This window comes from Hemitrygon akajei, chromosome 1 (genome assembly GCF_048418815.1).
Source record: "Hemitrygon akajei chromosome 1, sHemAka1.3, whole genome shotgun sequence".
Taxonomy (NCBI): Eukaryota; Metazoa; Chordata; class Chondrichthyes; order Myliobatiformes; family Dasyatidae; genus Hemitrygon; species Hemitrygon akajei.
Window position 1 is genome coordinate 115,070,819 of NC_133124.1, and position 6,367 is coordinate 115,077,185.

The following is a 6,367-nucleotide window of genomic DNA, read 5'->3' on the forward strand; positions in this document are numbered from 1 at the left end:
AATACTTCCTCAATGTGCTGAGATCAGAAACAGTTTGGACTGGGATCAATGTAGAACACAACACAGGAACTGAGTATGAAATGATTGAAATAAATGGGCAAGCTGTGTTTCAGGTGGATTGATCCAGGGAGTGTATGAAGGGGAAACGCTGGAAAGTTGAAGTAAGAATGCATCAGTACTAGTCTGGACCAGATGCACCAAATGGCCTTTCCCTCCATTGTTCATTTGTTGTAACAATAACTAGGTATTGCATTGATTTTTAAGTGTTTATGTAAGAATGTCCATGACATTAAATTAGACAATGTTCAATAAGAAATATATAATCATAATGACAGGTGAAGGTAGAGTTTGGGCTCCGTAAGTAGCTGAGAAAAAAGTATTCCAGTCAAAGCTTAAAAGCTGACTTTGTCTTTTGATAATTTATTCAGTTAATATTTTTAAATGTTGATAGTGACTTTTTTTCCATTCTTTCCATAGCTTTCCAATAAAAGAACAATTCCCATGCTACCAGTGATTCTGGATGAACTGGGAACAGATCCAAATGAAACAACTGTCTGTGTTTATGAACACATCGATGTTCAACCTACAACAGAGCCTTGTGTCTTGTCTGAATAGGATGGTCAGTGTTGGGTCCGTGTGCACACTGACTTCTACACTCCACTGGCTGCTAGCCTCCTGCACTCACTATATTGTCCTGTCTATGATCATTTGTTCTTTATTTTTGGACAAATATAACCAATTTCCTTCATTGTCTTGATCATCTAATTCACAGCATGACTAACAATGATCTTTCAGTAAAGTTTGGATGTCCAACCCTTTGATGCGAGAATTCTCATCCCCTTGTATCCAGTCAAGACTCATCGAAGCCTCCCTCTTCCAACCCTACAGATGTTCCAATCAGGGACATATGGCAGGAGGGGACGGGGTTGGGGGAGAGGAAGGTGAAGGGCAAGGGGAATGTCCAGCAGGGAATTACACATCAAACCCCTCTAACTGAACATCAAAGCTTGATCTATGTTAATGGAAACACATGAACGTCTGTCCCAAAAGGTGGATCAATGCACCTGTCCAAAACACAACAAAATTTTGACTCTTGTGTACATTATTGCTCTAAGATAACTGCATGCTTCCAGCTCTTCTGCATCCCAAATTCAATTACTCCACTTTCCGCTCTGTTATACCCTCACTACGGCCTTCTGCTTTTTCCTTTAAAACCTTCTTTCACCAGCATTTTGACTGTCCTAATACACAACTTTCAAGGTTTTCTAAAAGCCCACACCCTCATGGATTGCTGCTGACTAATCTTTGATTGGCCAAATCATCTCAGAGTATCACTTGGTGACTTAATGTATTGATTTGTGTGAAATGATGTCAGATAACTTTACAGTGACAGACCTAGTATCTTAAAGCTGCTCCTTAAAGTTGGAGACAGAAGAGCTGTCTGAGTAACTCTGAGACAGGCAGCATCTGTGGAGGGAAATGATGTTTTGTGTCATGATCCAATTGCTCCATCATTCCAAACGAAGAATCTCAACCCAAAGTTCGACTGTCCATTGCCAACCACAGATGCTGCCTAACTGAATTCCTCAAATAGCTTGATTTTTGCTCCATAAATTTGATGTTTTATATTTGTATTTTTCCTTCCACTGGTGTTTTTAATTGGGCTATAGAGTGAAATTAAATTTCCTGCCTTTTAATATTGTTTTTCTTTCTGAAATTCTTGAAGGTAAACTTTATGGTCGTGGTGCCTCAGCTGACAAGTGGCAGGCTTTTGTTTGGCTTCATGCAGATCAGACAGTGAAACAAGTTGGTCACTACCTCTGAAAAGTTTGCATGTAGGTATCACCTTCCATGCAGTAAAGCTGTTTCCGAGTTGCGGTACAGCATTGACAAACTAACTTTGATGTCAAGCTATTTAAGATGCTTTTAGATGAAAAGACCAATATATAGGTTAGTCAGGAAAATCTTCAAGAAGGCAGAGATTTCCAGTGGTAGGACTTGGACAGCTGAAGGAATGGCCACTAGTGAGCAGATGAAAATCAGGGAATGCAAGGGGGAAGATTGTCACAATGCTGTGAGCTGAACTGTTGTGAGCTGTAATGTTCTATGTACTTTGTTCTCACTTGCCTCTGCCAACTCCTTGAACTGTGACCATTTCAAACTCAGTGTAAAATTGTATCTAGTTCTATTATCTAGAGTTGCAGGAGGATGGGAACCAGAGTGCCCGAGCAGTTAGTGAAGAGACTATAGAGACAGATGTTCTTAAGACCTCAAGGTCAGGAACCAAGAAGTTAAGCATGGTGTGACTAATGTCCTGAGCTGCATATATTTCAATGCAAGAGGTATCGTAGGAAAGACAAATGAACTCAAGGCATGGATCAACAAATAGGAGGGGTGGCGTGACTAGCCAGGGAAAACGTCACGGAGGTACTCAGTCAGGACAGACTGGAGAACTCATCTAGTGTGGCATTATGGGTGGAACTGAGGAATAAGGAAGGTAAGACCAAGTTAATGGTGCTATATTACAGACCCAACAGTCCTAGGGATTTAGAGGAACAAATTTGTAGAGATCACAGACTGTTGCAAGAAACGTAAAGTTGTTATAGAGGATGATTTTTTTCACATATTGACTGGGACTCCCATACTGTAAAAGGACTAGATGGGATGGAGTTAGACAAATGTGTTCAGGAAAGATTCCTTCATCAGTATGTAGAAGTCCCAATGAGAGAGATAGGATCTAGCAAGTGTGAATTTGACAGGTTGTTTTCTGGCAAAGGTGTACTCAATAAGCGCGAGGCCTTCAAAAGTGAAATTTTGAGAGTAGAAAGCTTGTATGTGCCTGTCAGAATAACAGGTTTAGGGAGCCTTGGTTTTCAAGAGATACTGAGGCCCTGGTTAAGAAACAGAAAGGAGATGTAGAGCAGGTAAAGGCAGATAGGAACAAATGAGGTGCTTCTGGAGTATAAGAGATACAAGAGAACACTTAAGAAAGAAACCAGTGGGCTAAAATAGGGGCATGAGGTTGCCCTAGCGGACAAGGTGCAGGAGAAACCTAAGGGATTCTACAGGTATGTTAAGAGCAAAAGGATTGTGAGGGACAAAATTGGTCCTTTGGAAGATCAAAATAGTGATCCAGTCATGGAGCCAAAAGAGATGGGGGAGATCTTAAATTAATTTCTTGCATCTGTAATTACTCAGGAGACAGATGCAGAGACTATAGAAGTGAGACAAAGCAGTGTGGACTTCATGGACCCTATACAGATTACAGAGGAGGAGGTGTTTGCTGTCTTGAGACAAATTAGGGTGGATAAATCCCCAGGGCCTGACAAGGTCTTCCCTCATTACCTGTGGGAAGCAAGTGCAGAAGTTGCCATGCCCAAGCAAAGATATATAAATCATCCTCAGTGACAGGTGAGGTACCAGAGGATAGCCAATGTTGTTCTGCTTTTTAAGAAAGGCTCAAAAAATAAACCAGATTATAGGCCGGTGATCCTGTCATCAATAGTGGGAAAGTTATTGGAAGGTACTCTAAAGGGCCGGATCTGTGAGTATTTGGATAGACATGGACTGATTCAGGATAGTCAACATGGCTTCATGTGTGTAGGTTGTGTCTGATCAATGTTATGGAGTTTTTCGAGGAAGTTATGAGGAAAGTTGATGAAGGCAAGGCAGTGGATGTTGTCTACATGGACTTTAGCAAGGAATTTGACAAGGTCCCACACAGGAGGTTGGTCAAGAAAGTTCAGTCACTTGACATTCAAAACAAGGTAATAAATAGGATTAGACATTGGCTTTTTGGGAGAAGCCAGAGAGTGGTCGTGGATAGATGCCTCTCTGACTGGAGGCTGGTGACCAGTGGTGTGCCACAGGGGTCGGTGCTGGGTTTGTTGTCATCTACATCAATGATCAGGCTGATAATGTGGTTAATTGGATCAGCAAATTTGTGGAAGACACCAGGATATCAGATGGTCTGTGGCTCAGTTCAAAGCTGTTCCTGACTTATGGGAGTTGAGGAGTCTGCAATTTCCTCGCAGAGGTACAGAGTCAAATGGACAATCTCAACCCCTCAGCTGATCATTTTCATGATTGAAAGCAGTCAGTGTCAATGTAAAATGCTGTGAATGTTAGGTGCTTTCTGAACACGGACTGAGGGTGTTGTCACAGTGATCTGGAGAGGGAGTTTCAGAATTAAGCTCCAGCAGTGATGAAATAACAACATTGAATTTCCAGTACATAAATGTGCATGGGATTGGGTGGCACTGCCACACCTCCCAAAATTAAATATGTTTTGTGTTGGAAAGATACCTCTTTTCTGGTGCCTCGCTGTGAAGAATAAGGAAGTTCAGCATGTCGCTGATAACCCAATTGTTACCTATTCACCCTATCCTGATGCATCTCAGCTAGGTACAGCAACTGTCCTGCCCAAGATTGCAAGAGAGTTGTGGACACTGGAGAGCACATCTTGGATTCTGCCTGCACTTCCCACTGCCCTGAGAAAGCAGGTTATATAAACAAAGGCCCTTCCTGTCCTGGCCATTCTCTCTTCTCCTCTGTCCCTTTAGGCAGAAGATACAAAAGCCTGAGAACACGTACCACCAAACTGAAGAACAGCTATCTCGCTGCTGTCAGACCCTTGAACGCACCACTCTTACACTACAGATGAACTCTGGACCTCACAGTCTATCTCGTTGTGAATCTTGCACTTCATTTGACTGCCGACACCACACTTCCTCTGTAGCTGTAACACTATATTCTGCATTCTGTTTTCCTTTATATTACCTCGATATACTTCAATATGGAAAGACTGTCTCGGTGAAAAAACTTTCCACTTCATACAAACATGAACCGAATACCAATAATCACCCTCCTCTTGTCCCCAATGCCTAATCCTTTTTCATTCCACTGGTTCCCCTAGAAACACTTACTCCTTCTGCTGTTCTGAGAGTTCCCTCAACCTTTGCCTCCCAATATTGTTGCAATCTAATGTGCCAACGCTGCCAGTAAAGTTCCTTCTGCAGATAAATGTAACCTGTGAATTCTTTTTGTAACATGGGTACAATGCGCAAAACAAGATTTGCACTCTGGTAGCCAAAGGGGAACAGTCTATGAGGAAATGACAAACCTCATTGCCCTTCTCAGTAAGACTTCACTTACACATTAAATTGTAATTTAAACTGTTAGTGGGAGAGGGAGAGGTTCACATATAGCTGTGAAGAAATGACAATCTTCAATGCCTTTCTAATTCAAGTGCTTGACCAGATATCTTTTAAACATTAGGTGAGTACCACCTTCTGATCATCAGTGACTCCATTATGCTGCGTATTCGTCTCATGACGCAGATTTGTTTTAAAGTGGAGTTTTGTTTTCTGCCTTAAGTCTCAAAGGTTATTGCCGGCAGTTTTGCTACAACACTGCCAGTTTAGTCCAGTGGGAGAGTGAAGATTTATGGAAGTACGGAGACCCGAAGGATTGAGTAAAGTTGGTGTCATCATCGGTAATACAGGATCAACCTTATTGAATCCTCATTCAGAAGGTAGTAACCTGCATCCAAGATAGCTCCTGCATTGTGAAAGCAGGAACAGCTGGACACAGCATTTCACCAAGGAAAGGTCAGTGCCTTTAAGCCATTTTATTTCCTTCGTCGTAAACCCTTTGGGCAAGGCATATTTCGGCTGGGATCAGCAGTAGCATCACGTCGTCGAGGAATTCATTACTTCAGGAAAGTCTCTCCTAATTGACTGTGTAAATCATTTGGACTTTTGCATTTACCACTTTTAAGAACTGTGTTCGCATTTATCACTTTAAGAACTGTTTGAGTTGCCATATAGCAGTTAACTTCCAGTTAAGTTAGTCATTTGTTTACTTTTCATTTGTCTTTGAGCTGAGTTTTAAATAAATGTTTTATTTGTTTATAAAAATCTGTCTCAATTCTATATTCATTGTTGCTGTATCATAATAGTACAATGTGGATAAAAGTGAAGTTATCCACTTTGGTCTGAAAACCTGGAAGACAATAACTTTTTAATAGTGATTGATAGGGCAGAGTTGTTGTACATGGGGATTGGAGTGTCCTTATCCACCAGTCATGGAAAGGAAACCTGTAAGGTGACCAACAAACTATTGGAGGAACTCAGCAGGTCAGGCAGATTCCAAATTCTAGAAACTCTAGTGTCTTGTGTCTCCACACCCAAGGAGAAAGCAGTGCAGAAGGCAATTGGGATGGTAGCTTTCAATGCTAGAGGATTTGCAGGAGTAAGGTTCTGTTACTTAAATGATACTGTCAGGACACTGGAGCAGGGATCCAATCACAGACTCAGTACTGTGCACACAGTGATATTGATTGAGTAACAAATCCCCAGGTGCAAAC

The 6,367-nt window shown here is 41.6% G+C and overlaps 1 long non-coding RNA gene across 1 annotated transcript; it reads left to right on the plus strand.

Moving 5' to 3' along the window:
- Positions 1-502: 502 nt before the first annotated feature.
- LOC140732794 (uncharacterized) lies at positions 503-5,722 on the plus strand. Its single transcript, XR_012100152.1, has 3 exons — positions 503-619; positions 1,727-1,835; positions 5,377-5,722. It is a non-coding gene; the product is annotated as an uncharacterized lncRNA (long non-coding RNA).
- Positions 5,723-6,367: the final 645 nt, after the last annotated feature.